Genomic DNA, 24,752 nt, shown 5'->3' with positions numbered 1-24,752 from the left:
AGAAATTATTTTAGAAATTAATTTGATTGACTTTCATCAATTTTTGGGACTAAAAAATCACTTGCAAGTTGCAATAATAACATAAAGTGACATAACTAACAAATTATATTGTGACATGGGACACTAAATTGGCATGTAGACAAATCATATTTTAACATGTGGCACAATTTTATATTCTTGATTCTGTTTAGTGGTAAATTAAAACAAACTATGAAAATCTAATTTATTCTCATTTTTTTTATTCAAAAAATTTGAAACGAAAAATATAATAATAAAAAATATAAGTATGAAAAATTAACAAGAATAATAAAAAAATAAAAAATAAGTCATGTCCCTTGTTAATGTTTCTGGACACAATGTTTCTGTTTATGTCTCTTCTGTCAAACATAATTTTGTGTTTTTATGTCCCTATCTTAATGTTTTATCTCTATAAATAAACGCAATCTATGTTCCCATTAATGGCACAAGTTTGGTAAAGGTCTGTAGAAGAAGATGGATCTTCTCATAGAAACTATTGAACATTGTCTTTTAAGATGTCAATGTACAAGAGCTGTTAGGTTTGATCTCTTAAAGAATTTATTATTAAAACTCAATTCAAGGAATGATTGACTTCATTCAAGGAATGATTGACTTGGACAAAGTGTGAGAGGAGGTTTTGATTTCGATGGCAGCAAATATTATTTGGAAAATTTGGAAATCTACAAATGAATTTGTTTATACAAGCGCACAATTTTTTATCCACAAAATACAATTATCAAATCAAACATACTTTAAAAAGGTAGCTGAAGTTTTAATTCAAAGAATAAATAATATGCCTCTTAATATGCTGCACCTAAGTTTAAAACTTTTAAAACTTGGCGAAGACCAAGTAATAAATAGGAACCGAAGTGTTGAGTGTGAGTGAGTTTGTCTAAAATTGAAGGCTATCCAATCTATTTGACAAAAATAAATAAAAATAAAAAAAATAAAAACATACTTTAAAGAGAAGGAATAAAGAATCCAAACAATTCAATATCAAGATCAAAATTAAAGAAGAGAGGCATATACCATTTGGAGGCCTCCAATGCAGAATATGGTGTGTACAAGATCTATTCTATTACATGGAGCTGACGTAACATGCTTTTGAGAGTGTTTTTCGATTTATTTCTTTTAATTTTGTAAAGCAAAGACACTTATGGAATAATCATGAATTTGTTCCAAGAATTGGAGCCTGAGTATCAAAGAATGTACAAGAGGGTTAGAAAGGATAAAGCGTGGTGCATCGGTCCGGTGTCACTAAGCAACAAGGATCAGTTGGACAAGGCTCAAAGAGGCAACAAGGTTTCAACTGAAGGGTGGATGTATCAAAAATGGCTTGATTCTCAAAAGTCTAAGAGTGTAATTTATGTATGCCTTGGAAGTTTATGTAATCTAACTGCAATTCAGTTGATTGAGATTGGTTTAGCCTTAAAAGAATCAAAGAGACCTTTCATTTGGGTCATAAGGGAAGGGAGTTAATTAAAAAGGCTAAAAAAGTGGATTAAGGAAGATGGGTTAGAAGAAAGAATCAAAGATCAGAGCCTTATAATTCGAGGTTGGGCTCCTCAGCTACTAATACTATCACATCCTTCAATTGGAGGGTTCTTAACACACTGTGGCTGGAACTCTAACTTAAAAGCTATCTGCGCTGGTGTGCCAATGCTAACGTGGCCGTTATTTGCAGACCAGTTTCTGAATGAAAACTAGTTGTCAAAGTACTAAAAGTTAGAGTGATGGTTGGTGTGAGAAGTCCTATGGTGTGGGGAAAGGAAGAGGAGATTGGTATATTGGTTAAGAAAGAAGATATTAAATAGGACCAGAAAAGTTAATGGATGAGAATAATGGTGAATGTGAAGAGAGAAGAAAAAGAGTAAGAGAGTTAGCAGAAATGGCAAAAATATCTGTAGCACAAGGTAGATCTTCTCATAGTAACTTGACTATGTTCATCGAAGATATTTTGCATAAAAGCATGGGAAGTAAATGATAATCTAATTGTCAAAAACTAATGGCACAAAATCATGATTATTTTGTTCCATAGTACTATTATATGGAGTAAAAATCAATGGTGAAGTGTTAGGTAAACAATGATTATCTTGAATAATATGAACAATCACCAATCAAATAAAAATACACTACACCCTAATTTAATGCTACTAATTAAATTTACTCTTTTAACCCTATTAATTCACATTGTTTACACATTGTTTAAAAATATTGTTGGTTACCTATACTTTTCCAAATCAATATGGAGGCTCCAATAAGAATTTTATGTTTTTTTTTTGTAAAGCATGTCATCAATTAGTATTGGTATTAGCAAATTTATGTAAGAAAATTTTTTTCCTCCATTTTATTAAGTGTTTTTTTTTCATTTTTATTTTTGCTGTAAATTATGTGTCATTTTCTATTTTTAAAAAGTCATTAATTAAATTTTACTTATTATGCCTTTTATTATTAAATAAAAGAAGAAAGTTATAAGATTATTGAATTAATAAAGAGAAAAAATAGTAGTAAGAATATATTTTTTTTATGGCTTATATTTCTAATAAAATTTAATAATTATCTTAATACTTGTACAAATAATCCTATATAGTCAAATTGCAATTACAAATAGGGGTGGCAACATGCATTTCACCTACGGGTATCTAATCCGAACTAATCCGGTCATGTAGGGTTGCGAACCCGATCCGCAGCAACTCAATCCACAACGGGTAGAGTAGGGTGCGGGTAGGATTCTTGTGAGTCGGGTAGGGTGCAGACTTATTTGCGACCAACCCGCATCCTATATATGTGATGTTATATATTTATATAAAAATATGTTTTAAGTAGATGTTGAACCAAAGATCTCTCAAAAAATGCAAAAGATCCTTAACTACTAAGAGAAGATCATTAATTTATAATTTAATACATTTTTTTTTACATAAAAGTCAGTTCTATTTTAAATTACCATCAAGTTATATAATAATGTTGCATTTTTTCTAACCCGCATGTAGAGTTGGGTACCTGTGGATTAAGAACAGGTAGGATTAGAATTGGGTATTCTCAACCCACAGGTAAAATAGAATTGAGTTTATATAAAAATCGCAACCTAGGAATAGAGTTAGAGTAAAATCCAAACTCTATCCTACCCTACTCTATCCATTGCCACTCCTCATTACAAAGGCATCCATAGAACACGATCACCAAACAAACATACTTCAAAGAGAGGGAGTTGCCGTATGGGGGCCTCCACCGCGATGCTGTGTTTGAGTTAGATTGTTGCAACTAGTGGAAGCATGCCGAACAGGCCAATTGATTTGGGCAGTTCAGCCTATTTTGGATTATATGAAGCATCTCCAAGATAGAATAGAATGACAAATTCAGTTTGCCAATTGCATCTGAAACAGTGCCTTCCATTGACTTGAGGATGGTTAAGGGAGAAGATAAATAGCTTGCATGCTTTCATTTGGGTGCCTTGTCTTTGATGAATAGAGAGGGCTTTGATCTTCTCTTTCTCTGGTTTGGTTATATCTATAGCCATGAACAAAAGAAAGGGAAAATAAAATTATGGAGGAGTACCCTCCAATTTGAATATAAACAAATTATATGAACCATATAAATGATGTAAGGGCATCTTGGCCAGTTTCACTACCTTTTCTTTATTGTTTTAAGGTAGTTTCATGCATTTTCTTAGTAAATAAGCAAGTTTTGGGTGGATATTCACTTACATCTTGATTTAGGCAAATATTGTGAATTTTACATGATTTCATGAGAATTATGCATGGATTGAATGACAATTGGGATAATGCATGATCTCATAACTTGGACTAAAGCTTTGATGCACTTTATTTGCTTGATTTCAGGACAAAGGAAGCAAGGAAGAGCCACGTTAGTAGCCGCGTTAGTCTAACTAACGTGACCACTAACGTGGAATGGGAGATAGCTTGCAACGTTAATAAGAAAAGTAATCGCCAATAACGTCCTCGAAGCCATCATAGCCCACGTTAGTTGCTACGTTAACTACACTAACGTGGTAGTTAACGTGGAAGAAAAGGGAGCTCTAGCGTTAGTGGTAAAAGTGAATACCACTAACGCTCCAAAGTGGCAATTGTCCACGTTAAGAGTCACGTTAACTCAGTTAACGTGAACTCTAACGTGGAAGAAGAAGATGAAACCAACGTTAGTGACATGCACCTTTGTCACTAACGTTGGACTAAGCCCATATTGGCCACGTTAAGAGCCACGTTAACTCAGTTAACGTGGACTCTAACGTGGAGGAGCAAGGAATAGCCAATGTTAGTGACACTCACCTTTGTCACTAACGTTGGACTAAGCCAATATGAGCCACATTAGTTGCCACGTTAACTCAGTTAACGTGGAAGCTAACGTGGAGGAAAAGAATGATGAGCCAACGTTAGTGACACTCACCTTTGTCACTAACGTTGGAGATGGCAACCAATACCACGTTAGTGGCCACGTTAACGCAATTAACATGAACTCTAACGTGGGAAAGGGGCGTTTTGGAGCGTTAGTGACAAAGGTAAGTGTCACTAACGCTCTCGAGGCTAAGGCATGCTCATGTTAAGAGCCACGCTAGTTATACTAACGTGAACTCTAACGTGAGAAAGGGGGGACTCTCAACATTATTGAAAAAGGTGAACCCCAATAACATGTGTGAAGGACCAAGAGGCAACGTTAGTGGTCACGTTGGTGCCACTAACGTTGAAGTTAACGTGGACCATCCTTGGGTTAGGAACGTTAGTGAAAAAGGTGATTGTCACTAACGTTCTCGAACCCACATTTTCACTTAACGTTAACGCCACTAACGTCCTAAGCTAAAGTCCATGCCTACTTCACACTCTCTCTGCAAGTAAAGCTAAGCCCACTGAAGATGATAACTACTTCAACTCAAGATCCAAAAGCCCATATCCAAGACTTGAAGAGCCAACTAGAATATCAAAAGAGTAGTATATATAGGGGTAGTTTTGAATTAGAGAGGAGCTTTTTGGCATTAGGAGAACTACACTCTGTATAATTTTACTTTCTCTGCAACTTCTAGTCTTAATTCCAAAATGTATTCTCCATCTCTGCTTTCCATTCCCAGAGCTATGAACAACTAAACCCCTTTCATTGGGTTAAGGAGCTCTGTCGTAATTTGATGGATCAATAATAGTTTTCATTATTTTTCTTCTTTCTTTTCTCTTGATTTTACTAGAAAGCTTTCAATCTTCATCCAATTGAATAGTTGTCTTGGAAAAGAAGCTATTCATACTTGGATCTCTTCAGAACCTTGGAAGAAGAATGAAGAGATCATGCTAAAAATGCTTTCTCATGTTGGACCAAATTGGGGTTTGGATGGGTATAGTGACATATAATCCTACCAACACTTTGATTTGGGAATACATGTGGTATAATCAGTGACCATACTTCATCTCTTCTCATGAGCAATTAGACCAAGGAATTGGCTATTGATCAAGATTTGAGAGATTGAATTACCAAGGAATTGGAATTCAATCACTTAAGATTGCCAAGGAGATCAATGAATGCATTGATTGAGGAAGAGATGAGAATGAACTTGATCTGGAGAATGCAACATCTCCTAAGCCCAATGAATTCCCCATTTCTGATCTTACCCATTCACTTTAATTCTTGCTAATTACTTTGATGTCCATCTTCCCCATTCCCCATTTAAGATTCTGCAATTTACTTTCCGCCATTTACATTCAGCTCTTTATTTCTAGCATTTATATTTCTGCTATTTACTTTCCCGCCATTTAATTTCCTAAAATTCTCAAATCAATTTCTGCTTAGCTCAACTAGAACATTCCTCTAATTAAAGTTGCTTGATCAATCAATCCCTGTGGGATTCGACCTCACTCTATTGTGAGTTTTTACTTGACGACAATTCGGTGTATTTGCCGAGGGAAAATTGTTGAGAGACAAGTTTCCGTGCATCAATAAATCATTAGATTTGGATCCTCTAAATTTTGAATTTCACTTTAGAGAGTAAAGTTTGATCTCTCACCATTTATATAAATATGAAAGAGAAATCATTCAAGGGTAGAAAAATCACACTTTACTCTCTAAAGTAAAATTCAAACTTTAGAAGATCCAAATCCAAATCAATTATTGTGTATTAGCACACATTTTATGTATACATGTTTTATTAATAAAAAATACTATATGTATATTAAAAATTAACTAATAAATTAATTATTATGTATTTATATATATTTATATATTGATTCACATAGTTTTTTCAATTAAATAATCAGTTACTAAAATAATCAAACTTATCATAATAGAATAATTAAATTTGTAATAGACCAATGGGTTTAGCTAATATGCAATTGTTAAGATTATTATTAATAGAATTAATAAATAAACAAAAAAATGCACTGAAAATGTAAACTTCATATTTTTACTACACAAATTTTCTTACTTGGTAATATTAACATGGATATTTAGTACACATATTAACTAAATCTAAACTAATAATCAAACATATTTACAGAATATTTTTGATAAAATGTCAAATAGATATTTCTATATGTTTATTACTGGTAGCATGATTGTTTATTAATAGAATAATCAATCATCAAAATAATCAAAAAAATTTTTACCGAATAATCAAATTTTCTAATAGAATAATCAAACTTTTATTAACACTAAAAAAATGTCATTGCTGTATTTTTGTATTTTTATTATATTTTGATAATAGATGTGAATTTGATTTTTAAATATATTATTTATAAATTTTGATTATAAATGTAATTATGATGACATTCATTTTTCTATGCAAATGGTTGATTAGTCATGTACCCATGTTCATAAGATGATAGTTTGAATATGATGAGTTTGAAAAATTTGAAATTATTGTGATGATCAAATATTGTTAAAAATATTAATTACAAAAATTATTAATTTGATTTTTGATTCCAATTATTTGTTTAATGGATTTGTGAGTGTGCAGAAAAACTAAAACAAACTTTTCAGTTGGGCTAAAAGGAAATTAAAGCCCAAAGTGATAAGAAAATATTAAGCTTTTGTGTAAAAATAATTCCAAGCAAAGTGGCTGAATTATTTTAATACATAATCATATGTTAATTGGGTCAGAAAACCAATGTGCAACCCAAAACAAATTGTTGAGGGACCAAAAATCTCTTGGTCCGAAATTGAAAGGAGAAGGAATGGAAAGAGAAGTGGTTCGGTTACCTACTCCCCATTATGGAATGGAATTCAAAATTCAATTGGATCAATGGCTTGCATTGAGTATTGAAACAAAAGATTCAATTTGACTAATTACTTCCCTTGGTAACCGAAGTCCACATTTCAATTTCATTTAATTTCACATTAAATGCTTCATTTCTTCTCTCTCTTCTCTCTCTTTGTTGTTTCATTTGTCACATCCATCAGAAAAGAAGATGGAAGTAAGAAGTTATCAGAAGAAAAAGTAGAGAACACAGTGAAGCTATGAAGAAGCAAAAGGCTAGGATGAAGAAAGCCAGTAAAGAAAAAAGGAGATCCAAAGCATGGCGTGGCTGAGATCTTTGCCATTGAAGGCAAGATTTCAAGAAGAAGCTTCAAGATCTCCATGCAAAAAATGTAAAGGATCAGTCTCGGTCAGAGAGAAAGATCTCTGTGGCTAAAGCTCTGTTCCATTTTTGTTCATCCAAGAGAGAAGGTAGCTATTGGAGCTACGAAGAGGAAGAAGCAAATTTGGAAATGTCAGAGCTGTCAAGGATCAGAGAATCATCAAGGGTTGAAATTCATTCTTGGGGCCAAAGTCAAGATGGAAGGCTTAGATTGAAGAAGTTTGATGAGAAGGGTTGAGAGAGGTACATGCATGTTGATTTTTGGCTTTGGTTTCCCTCTCTCTCTTCTCTGTCCGAACCGGCTATATTTTGGAGAAAAAGATGGTGGCTTGGTTGAACCAGTTTCAACCTTAGAAACTTCTCCTTCTATAATAAAGGTGAACGGCCAAGGGTTGAGATCAAGGAGAGAAAGCACAGAGTTCTCATAGCTACCCTAAGCTAACAGAGTTCTTCTCCTTCAATGAGTTTTATTTTGTTTTCTTTTCTTTAGTTTTGTCTGTCTGAGTCTCATGGTAAAAGGCAAACATAGTGAGGTTTGTAAGAAAAAATCAGTGAGAAGAAAAAGGCAGAGAGTGCAAAATTAAAGAAAAAGCCATAGATGTGTTAGAGGTCCTTTGTACATCTGTGTTGTGTTTCATGATCCTGTGGGGATTCCCTTACAAGTTGGGTTAGCACTTTGCGGTTGAAAGCTTGGTAGTTGTCCAAGTCAAGTTTAGTTTTGGGGATAGATTCTGGACTTGTCCCAGATAGGAATGGGTAGTTCCTACGGAAGAATTGGTGTATGTAATCTGTTGTTTATAGTGAAATTCCGTCACTGTTGTGATGGAGACTGGATGTAGGCTGCATTGCACTTAGCAGCTGAACCAGGATACTTCTGGGTGTGATTCTCTCTTTCCCTTCTAATCTATTTCTGTTTCTGTTGCGTAGGAGACAAAATTGAAAAATATCTCCTAACCGGTTACGAGACAAAAAGAAAATGTCTCTTGACTTGTTATGAGACAAAAAGCAGAAATATCTCCTGAAGCTATCTTAAAAGGCATAAAGTAATATTAAAAAAGGGGCTAAGATTCAACCCCCGTTTCTCTTAGCCACTGATTACCATCAATTGGTATTAGAGCTTGGTCTCAAAGAGATCAAGCTTTGCAGCTTGGAGAAAAGATCTTGATGGCGGATAACAGTGGCTCAAATCTGGTGGCCTATACTCTGACAGAAGTGCAGTCAAGCAACAGACCTCCATTCTTTAATGGAAAGAAATACAGTTACTAGAAAGAAAGAATGAAGATATTTGTTGAATCAGTAACGCCATTGTAAATCAACAAGAAAAGGAGGGAGGTAGTGACAAATCTGCTTCCTCTATTGCTGCATTTACTGAATTTATTGATGGAAATGCACTCATTGGTTTAGGAGACCATTTACCTGGACAAATAGAAGAAGGGGTCAAGAGCTTATCAAAGAACGTATTAACAGGGGGCTGGCGAAAGAAGAGTGGCTGAATTCTTATCCTTCGGCAACAATTCATAGACTCTCTAAGAATGGCTCTGATTATGTCCCCTCTTTTTAGACACTAATCCAGTTAGGAGAACTCTAAAAGGAGGTTTAAATTTCAAGAGAGATGGTGTAGTTGATGAGCGGATAATTTATACGCTTTTTGGCATTGTTTTTAGTATGTTTTTGGTATGTTTTAGTTAATTTTTATTATATTTTTATTAGTTTTTATTTAAAATTCACTTTTCTGGACTTTACTATGAGTTTGTGTGTTTTTCTGTGATTTCAGGTATTTTCTGGCTGAAATTGAGGGACCTGAGCAAAAATCTGATTTAGAGGCTGAAAAAGGATTGCAGATGCTATTGGATTCTGACCTTTCTGCACTTGAAGTGGATTTTTTGGAGCTATAGAAGCCCAATTGGCGCGCTCTCAATTGTGTTGGAAAGTAGATATTCTGGGCTTTCCAGCGATATATAATAATCCATACTTTGCCCAAGATTTGATGGCCCAAACAGGCGTTCCAAGTCAGCTCAAGAATTCAGGCGTTTAACGCCGGAACTGGCACAAAAGCTGGAGTTAAACACCCAAACTGGCACAAAAGCTGGCGTTTAACTCCAAGAAAAGTCTCTACACGAAAATGCTTCAATGCTCAGCCCAAGCACACACCAAGTGGGCCCGGAAGTAGATTTTTACGTCATTTACTCATTTCTGTAAACCCTAGGCTACTAGTTCTCTATAAATAGGACCATTTGCTATTGTATTTTCATCTTGGGATCTTGAATCTTTGAGTAGTCTTATGCTATCTTAGATCACGTTTTAGGGGCTGGCCTCTCGGCCATGCCTAAACCCTGTTCTTGTGTATTTTCAACGGTGGAGTTTCTACACACCATAGATTAAGGTGTGGAGCTCTGCTGTACCTCGAGTATCAATGCAATTACTATTGTTCTTCTATTCAATTCAGCTTATTCTTGTTCTAAGCTATTACTTGTTCTTCAACTTGGTGAATGTGATGATCCGTGACACTCATCATCATTCTCACCTATGAACGTGTGCCTGACAACCACCTCCATTCTACCTTCAATTGAGTGTGTATCTCTTGGATTCCTTAATCAGAATCTTCGTGGTATAAGCTAGAATCCATTGGCGGCCATTCTTGAGAATCCAGAAATTCTAAACCTTGTCTGTGGTATTCCGAGTAGGATTCAGGGATTGAATGACTGTGACGAGCTTCAAACTCGCGAGTGTGGGGCGTGTGACAGACACAAAAGGATCAATGGATCCTATTCCGACATGATCGAAAACCGACAGCTGATTAGCCGTGCTGTGATAGAGCGCATTGAACATTTTTACTGAGAGGATGGGAGGTAGCCATTGACAACGGTAAAACCCAACATACAGCTTGCCATGGAAAGGAGTAAGAAGGATTGGATGAAGACAGTAGGAAAGCAGAGAGACAGAAGGGACAAAGCACCTCCATACGCTTATCTAAAATTCTCACCAATGAATTACATAAGTATCTCTATCTTTATTTTATGTTTTATTCATATTAATTCTCCATAACCATTTGAATCTTCCTGACTGAGATCTACAAGATGACCATAGCTTGCTTCATACCAACAATCTCCGTGGGATCGACCCTTACTCGCGTAATGTTTATTACTTGGACGACCCAGTGCACTTGCTGGTTAGTTGTGCGAAGTTGTGATAAAGAGTTGAGATTACAATTGTGCGTACCATGTTGATGGCGCCATTGATGATCACAATTTCGTGCACCAAGTTTTTGGCACCGTTGCCGGGGATAAATGAACAATAATTTCACATTTGTTTCCAGCAACAACAGTGCCAAGTTTGGTCCGGTAACAACACCAAGTTTTTGGCGCCGTTGCCGGGGATTGTTCGAGTTTGGACAACTGATGGTTCATCTTGTTGCTTAAATTAGGTAATTTTATTTTATTTTGTTCTTCAGAGTTCTTAAGAATGAATTCTAGAGTTTCAGATGATGTTTTCATCATCACCAAAGCTGATTGATTCTCATCAATATAGCTGTTGAATGTAATGTCCTGCTGAAACTTGGCTAGCCATGTCTAATCTTTTTAGACTGAAGCTTTAGACTAACATTGCATGATTCGTGGAAATTCTCATTAAGAATTTTGATATCCTTAATTTCCTTTTCCATATAATTTTCGAAAAATCCAAAAAAATTTTATAAAATCATAAAAACCAAAAATAATTTTATGTTTCTTGTTTGAGTCTTGTGTCTAATTTTAACTTTGGTGTCAATTGCATGTCTTTATTCTTATAATTTTCGAAAATTACATGCAGTATGTTCTTCATTGATCTTCAAGGTGTTCTTGATGATTTCCTTGCTTTGATCTTTAAATTCTCTTGTTTTGTGTGTTTTGTTGTTTCTCATATGCATTCTCAATTTGTTAGTGTCAGTAGTATACAAACTTCTAAGTTTGGTGTCTTGCATGCATTGATTTAATCTTAGTTTTCATGATTAGTTGCATTTTGATTGTTTCTCACCATTAAAAATTCAAAAAAATATTTTTGTTTTGTGTCTTTTCAAGTTAATAATACAGAGAATTGAAGATTTAGAACATACAGCAGAGGAATCACACAGAAAAAGCTGGGCGTTCAAAACGCCAAGTGAAGAAGGAAAACTGGCGTTTAAACGCCAGCCAGGGTACCTGGCTGGGCGTTTAACGCCCAAAAAGGTAGTGTTTTGGGCGTTAAACGCCAGAATGGATACCATTCTGGGCGTTTAACGCCAGGATGGCACAAGAGGGAAGATTTTGTTTTTAATTCAAATTTTTTTCAAGTTTTCATAATTTTTCAAAATCAAATCTTTTTCAAATCATATCTTTTCAAAATCAATTTCTTTCCCTTTTCAAAAATACTTGCTAACAATTAATGATTTGATTCAAAAATTTCAAGTATGTTGCCTTTTCTGTTAAGAAAGGTTTAATGTCTGAATCATATCTTTTAAATTTCTTGTTAGCCAAGTCATTAATTTTAAAAATCAAATCCTTTTAAATTGTTTTCAATCATAACTTTTCAATCATATCTTCTTAATCACATCTTTTTCAAAATAGTTTTCAATCATATCTTTTTTATTTCTAATTTCAAAATCTTTTTCAAAATCACTTTATTTCTTTCTCAACTTTAATTTTCGAAAATCATCAATCAAGTTTTCAAAATTTCTTTTAATTATTTCAAAATCTTTTACTTTATTTTCGAAAATTCTTCCCCTCTTCTCACATCCTTCTATTTAAGGACTAACACTCCTCCACTATCAATAATTCGAACTCTATCCCTCTTGATAAGTTTGAATTCTTCTCTTTCTACCTCCTCCTTCTATTCTTCTTTTCCTCTGACACCTCAAAGAATCTCTATACTGTGACATAGAGGATTTCATACTTTCTTGTTTTCTTCTCTTTCATATGAACAGGAGCAAAGAAAAAAGCATTATTGTTGAGGCTGATCCTGAACCCGAAAGGACCTTGAAGCGAAAGCTGAGAGAAGCAAAAGCACAACTCTCTGGAGAGGACCTAACAGAAATCTTCAAGCTAGAAGAAGACATGGCAGCCGAAAACAACAACAATGCCAACAATGCAAGGAAGGTGCTTGGTGACTTTACTGCACCTACTCCCGACTTCTATGGGAGAAGCATCTCTATCCTTGCCATTGGAGCAAACAACTTTGAGCTTAAGTCTCAATTAGTTTCTCTGATGCAACAGAATTGCAAGTTTCATGGACTTCCATTGGAAGATCCTCATCAGTTCTTAGCTGAATTCTTGCAGATCTGTGACACTGTCAAGACCAATGGGGTTGACCCTGAGGTCTACAGACTTATGCTCTTTCCCTTTGCTGTAAGAGACAGAGTTAGAACATGGTTGGATTCACAACCTAAAGAAAGCCTGAACTCTTGGGAAAAGCTAGTCAATGCCTTCTTGGCAAAATTCTTTCCACCTCAAAAATTGAGCAAGCTTAGAGTGGAAGTCCAAACCTTCAGACAGAAGGAAGGTGAATCCCTCTATGAAGCTTGGGAAAGATACAAGAAATTGATCAGAAGGTGTCCTTCTGACATGCTTTCTGAATGGAGCATCATAAGAATCTTCTATGATGGTCTGTCTGAACTGTCCAAGATGTCACTGGACAGCTCTGCTGGAGGATCTCTTCATCTGAAGAAGACACCTACAGAAGCTCAGGAACTCATTGAAATGGTTGCAAATAACCAATTCATGTACACTTCTGAAAGGAATCCTGTGAATAATGGGAAAAATCAGAAGAAAGGAGTTCTTGAGATTGATACTCTGAATGCCATACTGGCTCAGAACAAAATATTGACTCAGCAAGTCAATATGATTTCTCAAAGTCTGTCTGGAATGCAAGCTGCACCAGGCAGTACTAAGGACGCTTCATCTGAAGAAGAAGCTTATGATCCTGAGAACCCATCAATGGAAGAGGTGAATTACATGGGAGAACCCTATGGAAACACCTATAATCCTTCATGGAGAAATCATTCAAATCTCTCATGGAAGGACCAACAGAGGCCTCAACAAGGCTTCAACAACAATAATGGTGGAAGAAACAGGTTTAGCAATGGCAAGCCTTTTCCATCATCTTCTCAGCAGTAGATAGAGAATTCTAAGCAGAGCCACTCTGACTTAGCAACCATAGTCTCTGATCTAATTAAAATCACTCAAAGTTTCATGACTGAAACAAGGTCCTCCATTAGAAATTTGGAGGCACAAGTGGGTCAGCTGAGCAAGAAAATCACTGAACTCCCTCCTAGTACTCTTCCAAGCAATACAGAAGAGAATCCAAAAGGAGAGTGAAAGGCCATCAACATGGCCGAATTTGGAGAGGAGGAAGAGGCAGTGATCGCCACCGAGGAAGACCTCAATGGACGTCCACTGGCCTCCAATGAGTTCCCTAATGAGGAACCATGGGAATCTGAGGCTCATAATGAGACCATAGAGATTCCATTGGATTTACTTCTGCCATTCATGAGCTCTGATGAGTATTCCTCCTCTGAAGAGGATGAAGATGTCACTGAAGAGCAAGTTGCTAAGTACCTTGGAGCAATCATGAAGCTAAATGCCAAGTTATTTGGTAATGAGACTTGGGAGGATGAACCCCCTTTGCTCACCAAAGAACTGGATGACTTGACTAAGCAGAGATTACCTCAAAAGAGACAGGATCCTGGGAAGTTCTCAATACCTTGTGCCATAGGCACCATGACCTTTTTCAAAGGCTCTGTGTGACCTAGGATCAAGTATAAACCTCATGCTTCTCTCTTTAATGGAGAAGCTAGGAATCTTTGAGGTACAAGATGCAAGAATCTCACTGGAGATGGCAGACAATTCAAGAAAACAGGCTTATGGACTTGTAGAGGATGTCTTGGTAAAGGTTGAAGACCACTACATCCCTGCTGATTTCATAGTCCTAGAGACTGGGAAGTGTATGGATGAATCTATCATCCTTGGCAGACCCTTCCTTGCCACAGCAAAAGCTGTGATTGATGTTGACAGAGGAGAATTGGTCCTTCAAGTGAATGAGGACTCCCTTGTGTTTAAGGCTCAAGGATATCTCCCTGTAACCATGGAGAGGAAGCATGAAGAGCTTCTCTCAAAACAGAGTCAAACAGAGCCCCCACAGTCAAACTCTAAGTTTGGTGTTGGGAGGTTCCAACATTGCTCTAAGTATCTGTGAGGCTCCATGAGAGCCCACTGTCAAGCTATTGACATTAAAGAAGCGCTTGTTGGGAGGCAACCCAATGTTTTATTTATCTATTTTCCATTATTATTTTATGTTTTTTGTAGGTTGATGATCATGTAAAGTCACAAAAACAACTGAAAAAGCAAAAATAGAATGAAAAACAGAAAGAAAAACAGCACACCCTAGAGGAAAATCTTGCTGGCGTTTAAACGCCAGTTAGGGCAGCAGAATGGGCGTTTAACGCCCAGTCTGGCACCATTCTGGGCGTTTAACGCCAGAAATGGGCACCAGACTGGCGTTTAACGCCAGGAATGGGCAAGAAGCTGGCGTTAAACGCCAGAAATGGGTAGCAGCCTGGCGTTTAACACCAGGATTGGCAGAAAAGGGCGTTTTTGCATGCCACTTGGTGCAGGGATGAGATATCCTTGACACCTCAGGATCTGTGGACCCCACAGGATCCCCACCTACCCCACCTCTCTCTCTCTTCTTCACCTATTCACCAATCACCCTCAATACCTCTTCCCCAAAAACCCCTCACCTATCAAATTCCACCATTCTCTTCACCACTCACATCCATCCTTCATAAAACCCAACCTACCTCACCATCCAAATTCAAACCACTTTCCCTCCCAAACCCACCCATAATGGCCGAACCATACCCCCCTCTCCCCTCCTATATAAACCCATCTTCACTCCTTCATTTTCACACAATCTAAACACTACTTCTCCCCCTTGGCCGAATCACTCCCACTCCTCCATCTCCATTTTCTTCTTCTTCTACTCTCTTCTTTCTTCTTTTGCTTGAGGACGAGCAAACCTTCTAAGTTTGGTGTGGTAAAAGCGTTCCTTTTTGTCTTTTCATAACCATTTATGGCACCTAAGGTCGGAGAAACCTCTAGAAAGAAGAAAGGGAAGGCAAAAGCTTCCACCTCCGAGTCATGGGAGATGGAGAGATTCATCTCAAGGGTGCATCAAGACCACTTCTATGAAGTTGTGGCCAAGAAGAAGGTGATCCCCGAGGTCCCTTTCAAACTCAAAAAGGGTCAACTTTGATCAAAGGTTGGACCAAGTCCTCATGGATATCTGTGTGGAAGGAGCTCAATGCAAATGAGAGATCCCACTCATGGACATGAGCATGAGGAAATTCCTCATCATGAAATCCCTGAGATGCCTCAAGGGATGCATTTTCCTCCACAAAATTATTGGGAGCAAATTAACACCTCCCTAGGAAAATTAAGTTCCAACATGGGACAACTAAGGGTGGAGCACCAAGAACATTTCATCCTCCTCCATGAAATTAGAGAAGACCAAAGAGTCATGAGAGAGGAGCAACAAAGGCAAAGAAGAGACATTGAGGAGCTCAAGCACTCCATAAGATCTTCAAGAGGAAGAACAAGCCGCCATCACTAAGGTGGACCCGTTCTTTAATCTCCTTGTTCTTTATTTTTCTGTTTTTCGAATTTTTATGCTTATGTTTATCTATGTTTGTGTCTTATTACATGATCATTAGTGTCTTAGTGTCTATGCCTTAAAGTTATGAATGTCCTGTGAATCCATCACCTTTCTTAAATGAAAAATGTTCTCAATTGAAAAAGAAAAAGAAGTGCATGAATTTCGAATTTTATAACAGATTAATTATTTTGATGTGGTGGCAATACTTTTGTTTTCTGAATGTATGCTTGAACAGTGCATATGTATTTTGAATTTTTTGTTCATAAATGTTAAAATTGTTGGCTCTTGAAAGAATGATGGAAAAGGAGAAATGCTACTGAGGATCTGAAAAATCATAAAAATGATTCTTGAAGCAAGAAAAAGCAGTGAATTCAAAAAAAAAAAAAAGAGAAGCAGAAAAAGCCAATAGCCCTTTAAACCAAAAGGCAAGGGTAATAAAAAGGATCCAAGGCTTTGAGCATCAGTGGATAGGAGGGCCCACAGGAAGAAAATCCTGGCCTAAGCGGTTAAACCAAGCTGTCCCTAACCATGTGCTTGTGGCGTGAAGGTGTCAAGTGAAAACTTGAGACTGAGCGGTTAAAGTCGTGATCCAAAGCAAAAAGAGTGTGCTTAAGAACCCTGGACACCTCTAATTGAGGACTCTAGTAAAGCTGAGTCACAATCTGAAAAGGTTCACCCAGTTATGTGTCTGTGGCATGTATGTATCCGGTGGTAATACTGGAAAACAGAGTGCTTTGGGCCACGGCCAAGACTCATAAAGTAACTGTGTTCAAGAATTAACATACTATACTAGGAGAATCAATAACACTATATGGATTCTGAGTTCCTATAGAAGCCAATCATTCTGAACTTCAAAGGATAAAGTGAGATGCCAAAACTGTTCAGAGGCAAAAAGCTAAAAGCCCCGCTCATCTAATTAATACTGATCTTCATAGATGTTTTTGGAATTCATTGTATATTCTATTCTTTTTATCCTATTTGATTTTCAGTTGCTTGGGGACAAGCAACAATTTAAGTTTGGTGTTGTGATGAGCGGATAATTTATACGCTTTTTGGCATTGTTTTTAGTATGTTTTTGGTATGTTTTAGTTAATTTTTATTATATTTTTATTAGTTTTTATTTAAAATTCACTTTTCTGGAATTTACTATGAGTTTGTGTGTTTTTCTGTGATTTTAGGTATTTTCTGGCTGAAATTGAGGGACCTGAGCAAAAATCTGATTCAGAGGCTGAAAAAGGACTGCAGATGCTGTTGGATTCTGACCTCCCTGCACTTGAAGTGGATTTTTTGGAGCTATAGAAGCCCAATTGACACGCTCTCAATTTCGTTGGAAAGTAGACATCCTGGGATTTCTAGCAATATATAATAGTCCATACTTTGCTTGAGATTTGATGACCCAAACAGGCGTTCCAAGTCAGCTCAAGAATTCTGGCGTTTAACGCCGGAACTGGCACAAAAGCTGGAGTTAAACGCCCAAACTGGCACAAAAGCTGACATTTAACTCCAAGAAAAGTCTCTACACAAAAATGCTTCAATGCTCAGCCCAAGAACACACCAAGTGGGCCCGGAAGTAGATTTTTACGTCATTTACTCATTTCTGTAAACCCTAGGCTACTAGTTCTCTATAAATAGGACCTTTTGCTATTGTATTTTCATCTTGGGATCTTGAATCTTTGAGTAGTCTTATGCTATCTTAGATCACGTTTTAGGGGCTGGCCTCTCGGCCATGCCTAAACCCTGTTCTTGTGTATTTTCAACGGTGGAGTTTCTACACACCATAGATTAAGTGTGGAGCTCTGCTGTACCTCGAGTATCAATGCAATTACTATTGTTCTTCTATTCAATTCAGCTTATTCTTGTTCTAAGATATCACTTGTTCTTCAACTTGATGAATGTGATGATCCGTGACACTCATCATCATTCTCACCTATGAACATGTGCCTGACAACCACCTCCGTTCTACATTCGATTGAGTGTGTATCTTTTGGATTCCTTAATCAGAATCTTCGTGGTATAAGCTAGAATCCATTGGCGGCCATTCTTGAGAATCCGGAAAGTCTAAACCTTGTCTGTGGTATTCCGAGTAGGATTCAGGGATTGAATGACTGTGACGAGTTTCAAACTCGTGAGTGTGGGGCGTGTGACAGACGCAAAAGGATCAATGGATCTTATTCCGACATGATCGAGAACCGACAGCTGATTAGCCGTTCTGTGATAGAGCGCGTTGAAAATTTTCACTGAGAGGATGGAAGGTAGCCATTGACAACGGTGAAACCCAACATACAGCTTGCCATGGAAAGGAGTAAGAAGGATTGGATGAAGACAGTAGGAAAGCAGAGAGACAGAAGGGACAAAGCACCTCCATACGCTTATCTGAAATTCTCACCAATGAATTACATAAGTATCTCTATATTTATTTTATGTTTTATTCATATTAATTCTCCATAACCATTTGAATCTTCTTGACTGAGATCTACAAGATGACCATAGCTTGCTTCATACCAACAATCTCCGTGGGATCGACCCTTACTCGCGTAAGGTTTATTACTTGGACGACCCAGTGCACTTGCTGGTTAATTGTGCGAAATTGTGATAAAGAGTTGAGATTACAATTGTGCGTACCATGTTGATGGCGCCATTGATGATCACAATTTTGTGCACCAGTAGTCAAGTGGATGTTAAAGACATTAGTACAAAGGCTTGGAGGACGAAAGTGGAGGGTTTGGCTATGTTTATTTTGGCACAAAAACTAAAAATTTGTAGGCATAAACTAGTGCAGTGGCAGTAACAATGCAAGTCAAACTCAAGAAAAGAAATTGAAGATCTTTTAAGAGAAATTGAAGTGCTGCGGGAGGCAGGAGTCAATGGCGGGGAAGTGATTGATGAGCTAGAGAGGAAAGTCGAGTCGGCTTACGATAAAGAAGAAAGTTATTAGAGAGAAAAATCTTGTATTAAGTGGCTACAAGCAGGTGACAGAAATACTAAGTTCTTTCATCGAAGTGTCCAATCTAAAAACCGGAATAATAAAATATGGAGACTAGAAAGGACTAATGGTGGAGTAACTACAACTCTTGAAGGGATTGCTTCAGTGGCTAAAGAGTATTTCAAGAAGATTTTGCTTCGAACACTACTGATCCGAATCAGGTGTTTGAAGATTTTGTGCCTAAAGTGACGAACTCTCTGAATAGAAGATTATTAAGGCAAGTGTCGAGGGAGGAAATTATAAGGGAAACCTTTAGCGTTCACCCACAAAGTGCACCAGGAGAAGACGGACTTACAGAAAAAAAATTTCAATTCTATTCGAATATTGTGGGAGAAGATGTCACTCAGGCAGTTAGGAGTTTTTTTTATAAGTGGAAGAATTCTCAAGAGTTTCAACCACACCCATATTTACTTGATTCCAAAAGTCCCAAATGCCAGTAATATGACTCAGGTGAGACCTATCAGCCTTTCTTTAGTTGTTTACAAGATTATTTCTAAAGTCTTAGTTCATCGGCTACAAGGTATTATGAACAAATTAATCATCCCTAATTAGAGTGCTTTTTTAAGAGGAAGGTTAATTTCTAATAATATCCTAATAGCCCATCAATGCATGCATTACTTAAAAAACAAGAAGAAAGGCTTGGAGATTGAGATGGCTATTAAATTGGATATGAGTAAGGCATATGATAGAGTTGAATGGCATTTCTTGTGGTTTATGATGGATAAGTTGGGCTTTCATTCTAGTTGGATTGACTGGGTTCGCGAGGTGGTGACTACAGTTTCTTACTCTGTTGTTGTGGAAGGTCAACCCTTTGGCTTTTTTAAGCCAAATAGAGGCATCCAACAAGGTGACTCTCTATCTCCATATCTATTCTTATTTTGTGCAGAATGATTATCCTTTTTGCTACACAAGACAGAGCAAAACAGTCTCATTCAAGGTATTTAGATCAATCGAAGTAGCCCTACTATTAATCATCTTTTATTCGCTGATGACTCTATTCTTTTTTGCAAGGCTAACCCCCAATCTTGTGATCATATTTTAGAACTTCTAGAGACTTATGATGAGTTTAGCGGTCAAAAAGTTAATTTAGATAAATCAGCTATTTTTTTAGTAATAATACTTCTACGGATATCCGAATCTCTCTTGCTAACCAGCTACACATTAGGCACATAGGAGCTCAAGAAAAGTATCTAGGAGTACCTTCTGTTGTCCAACGCTCTAAAAAGGCTACTTTTGGGCTGATTAAAGAGAAAGTTAGGAAGAAAGTGCAAGGGTGGAAAAGACGCCTTTTGTCATCAGCTGGAAGGCATGTACTTATCAAGGCAGTGGGAGAAGCAGTGCTTATTTATTCTTTATGTTGCGTCAAGCTCCCAAATACTCTTATTAAAGCGATTCACAGTATTTTAGCTTAGTTTTGGTGCGGTCAGAGGGGTTCAGAATGAAAAATAGCTTGGGTCAGCTGGGATACTATGACGAGAGCTAAGAAAGAAGGTGGTTTGGGGTTTAAAGATTTAAGAGTTCAGAACCTAGCTCTATTGGCAAAACAATGCTGGAGAATAGTCAAACAACCTCAATCTTTACTATCCAAAATACTCAGAGGAAAATATTTTAGATACAGTACTGTAATGCAAACTAAGATCGGAATTTTACCTTCTTGGGGGTGGCAGAGTATTCTTGAGGGTCGAAAAGTAATAGAGAAGGGTCTCCGCTGAAAAGTTGGAATCGGTGATAACATCAAAATTTTTGGAGATCCTTGCGTTTCTCCTCCATATCCATACTATGTTTTCCCTTCTGATGCTAATTTTTACCAACTCAGCCTCTATTTCGGGTTTGTGATTTGATGCTACCTGGCAAAATATGGAACCAAAATCTAATTGAACATAATTTCTCAGAAGCGATGAGCTGAAGAATTTTTGCAACCAATATTGGTGATGGAGAAGATGAGATCATGTGGTCTTTTAATAAGAATGGGAAATATGATGTGTCTTCAGGATACCAAATAGCTTACCTTTTTCAGCATTTACCCATAAACCTATGCCTTGAAATAATGAGGAATAAGGAATTATGGTGTGACCTATGGAAGATGGGTCTTCCCCCTAAAATTCATTTCTTTTTATGGAGATCCCTTCATAGCTCAATTTCGGTAATGCAAGCCCTCCACCATCGTATAAATTCTACCCATCCTATGTGCCAGCGCTGCAACAGAAAAGAAGATTCCATAAATCATTGCTTTTTTTTATGCCCAACTTCAATTCCTTTTCTTTCTTTTTTTGGTCTTATACATTACACAACACACACCCCTCTCACACACACTACTACTACTAAAATAAGTTCTATATTCCTCATGGAAGATTCGAACTTAGATGCAGCTCCCAGTGAGGTAGGTGATGCTGCCATTGATCCAAGGCCTTAGCTGCAATAATTCCTTTTCTAAATTAAGTCTTTGTTACTCTTTTGAGTTTATTTGGAAGAACTCCAATTTTAAATGTAATAGCCCAATAGTTGGGCTTTTTTGTAATTCTATTCCTAATGAATGAAATTCTGTCTTTTGAAAAAAAAAAGCTAATATTTTTCTTTTCTTAGTAGAAACAATGGAATAATCAAAATCAGGTCACGAAAATCACCATAGAGCACTCAATCCCCAACAAATAAGACCATTAAACATTTACTCTAATTTAACTTAACAATGTGTATTTATTAAAAAAAAAGGTAATGCAACTACATGGTAGTATCAAAACCAATAATATGATCCCAGAATAAGTACAAAATTTTGATTAAAAAAACCCAAATTACATGATGTTAAGATTATCTAACTTGAAGTCCTTTAATTTAATTATTCACATTTCTTCTTTATCAAAATGCAACATTTGTACTACATAGTCATTTTATATAAAAATGTTTCAAGCAATTCAAATGGACATTCAGTAACAAAAAACATTTCACCAAGTTAATATATTCTAAGATGAGGAAAATCTGTATGACTTTATGCTTGGCGACATTTCACCAAGTGGTTAAGAGACTAACAGAGAAATGAATATACATAGAAACAAATTGAAACGTAGAAATAATTTCTGAGGAAGACACATGATGTATATAGGTTGTGTGCTAACAGACGTACTGAAGCGCCAAAATACTTAAAAATCAGTGGTAGATTAGTGATGTGAGACACACAGAAAAATAAATAAAATAAAATAGAATAAAAATTTATACAACGATATATAACTGGCTGATGTAGACACTGACATTACCAAGAAAGGAATGCAGTTTATAAATAACAAGTCCAAGTGAAATGATTCCGTACACTAAATCATATCCAGAGAAATAATAATGGCTTCCCAAACACCTCAGCTCCACTTCGTTATCTTCCCATTCATGGCACAAGGCCACATGATTCCCATAATGGACTTAGCAAAGTTATTGCTTTAGCGCAATAATGTTATCATCACGGTAGTCACAACCCTGCAAAACGCAGCAAGATTCGACTGGGTTCTTTCCTTAGCTCATAAGAATGATGCGTTTCATGCTTTTTCCACTCTTTGTAAAAAAATTCAAAATGAAAAAGATTTGAAAATTGCTCACTTGAGAAGTGATCATGGAAAGGAGTTTGAAAATCAAGATTTTGAAAAATTTTGTGATGAATTTGTTATTACTCATAACTTTTCATGTCCTAAAACTCCTCAACAAAATGGGGTAGTTGAAAGAAGGAATAGAAGCCTTCAAGAAATGACTAGGGCAATGCTTTGTGAAAATGATGTACCAAAATTTTTATGGGCTGAAGTTGTAAACACAGCTTGCTATATTCTTAATAGAACCATCATTAGAAAAGGTTTAAAGAAAACTCCATATGAGCTTTGGAAAGGAACCCCACCTAATCTTAAGTACTTTCACATTTTTGGATGCAAATGTTTTGTGCTTAATAATAAAGAAAATCTTGGAAAGTTTGATCCAAAATCTTATGAAGGAATGTTTGTTGGATACTCCACCATTAGCAAAGCTTTTAGGGTTTATCTTAAAGAACATAGAACAATAGAGGAATCCATACATGTGTCTTTTTGTGACTCTAACTCTATTCCAAGTGTTGTGTTAGATGATGATGCAGGTTATGAAACTGATGTGAACCAAGAAGCCAGTCAAGAAAATCCCAAGTCTGTCCTAACCGTTAAATTTGTCTTCCCAGAAACGTCTCGTCAGAATGAAGGAGACATTTCTGTTTTGTCTCCTGAACAAGCTAGAGAATTCAGAACAGAGTTGTCTACTGAAACTCGTCAAGGCAGAACCTTTCCTCAAAGGCCACGAGAATGGAAGTTTTTGAAGGGTTACCCTCATGAATTCATCATTGGTGATCCTTTCCAAGGCATAACCACTAGATCCTCAAGAAAGAAGCAAGTGGAACCAAGCAATGTTGCCTTCTTGTTCCAATTGGAGCCTCTCAATGTGAGGCAAACTCTTGAAGACCCCTCATGGGTTAAAGTCATGGAAGAATAGCTAGCACAATTTGAAAAGAATGAAGTTTGGACACTTGTACCAAATCCATATGGTAAAAAGGTAATCGATACAAAATGGATTTTCAAAAATAAATTAGGTGAGGATGGTAGTGTTGTTCGTAACAAGGCTAGATTAGTGACCCAAGGTTATGATCAAGAGAAAGGAATTGATTTTGATGAGTCATTTGCTTCGGTAGCAAGAATGGAAGCAATTAGGTTGCTTCTTGCCTATGCTGCCCATAAGGGTTTTAAAATATTTCAAATGGATGTCAAATGTACTTTTCTTAATAGTTTTATAGATAGGGAAGTATTTGTGGCTCAACCCCCCGGTTTTGAAAGCAAAGAGTTTCCAAATCATGTTTTTAAACTCTCTAAGGCCCTTTATGGCCTTAGGCAAGCTCCAAGAGCTTGGTATGAAAGGCTTAGTGCCTTCTTGTTGGAAAATAATTTTCAAAGGGGTATTACCGATACTACTTTGTTTATAAAAGAATCTAATGATGATATCTTAATTGTTCAAGTTTATGTGGATGACATTGTGTTTGGTTCGGCTAATGAAGCCTTGTGTGAAGAGTTTGGAAAACTTATAACTAGTGAGTTTGAAATGAGTTTAATGGGAGAATTAACCTTCTTTCTTGGTCTTCAAATCAAACAAACTCCTAGTGGTATTTTTATTCACCAAGGTAAATATGCCAAAGAGTTAATCAAGAAATTTGGTCTTGAAAATTCTAAACCAATGGGAACTCCTATGCATCCAAACACTAAACTTGATAAGGATGAAAATGGGAAAGATGTGGATGAAACAAAGTATAGAGGAATGATAGGATCCCTCATGTATCTTACATCCTCTAGGCCGGATATTGTTCAAAGTGTGGGTGTATGCTCAAGGTTTCAATCTCACCCTAAAGAATCCCATCTTTCGGTCGTTAAAAGAATCATTAGATACATTAAGGGCACATGTGATCTTGGCTTGTGGTATCCAAAATCTAATGAATTTTCTGCAGTAGGTTTTCGGGATGCAGATTATGCGGGTGACCG

The 24,752-nt window shown here is 36.7% G+C and overlaps 1 non-coding gene and 1 pseudogene across 1 annotated transcript; one reads left to right on the top strand and one right to left on the bottom strand.

The window, feature by feature from the left end:
- Positions 1 to 1,100: 1,100 nt before the first annotated feature.
- Positions 1,101 to 23,718, top strand: LOC112769615 (anthocyanidin 3-O-glucosyltransferase 4-like; annotated as a pseudogene).
- On the bottom strand, positions 13,061 to 13,168 carry LOC112773732 (small nucleolar RNA R71). The gene has a single exon (XR_003188267.1). It is a non-coding gene; the product is annotated as a small nucleolar RNA R71 (small nucleolar RNA).
- Positions 23,719 to 24,752: the final 1,034 nt, after the last annotated feature.

Source organism: Arachis hypogaea, chromosome 18, assembly GCF_003086295.3.
Source record: "Arachis hypogaea cultivar Tifrunner chromosome 18, arahy.Tifrunner.gnm2.J5K5, whole genome shotgun sequence".
Taxonomy (NCBI): domain Eukaryota; kingdom Viridiplantae; phylum Streptophyta; class Magnoliopsida; order Fabales; family Fabaceae; genus Arachis; species Arachis hypogaea.
This window is presented reverse-complemented; position numbering and strand designations above follow the sequence as displayed.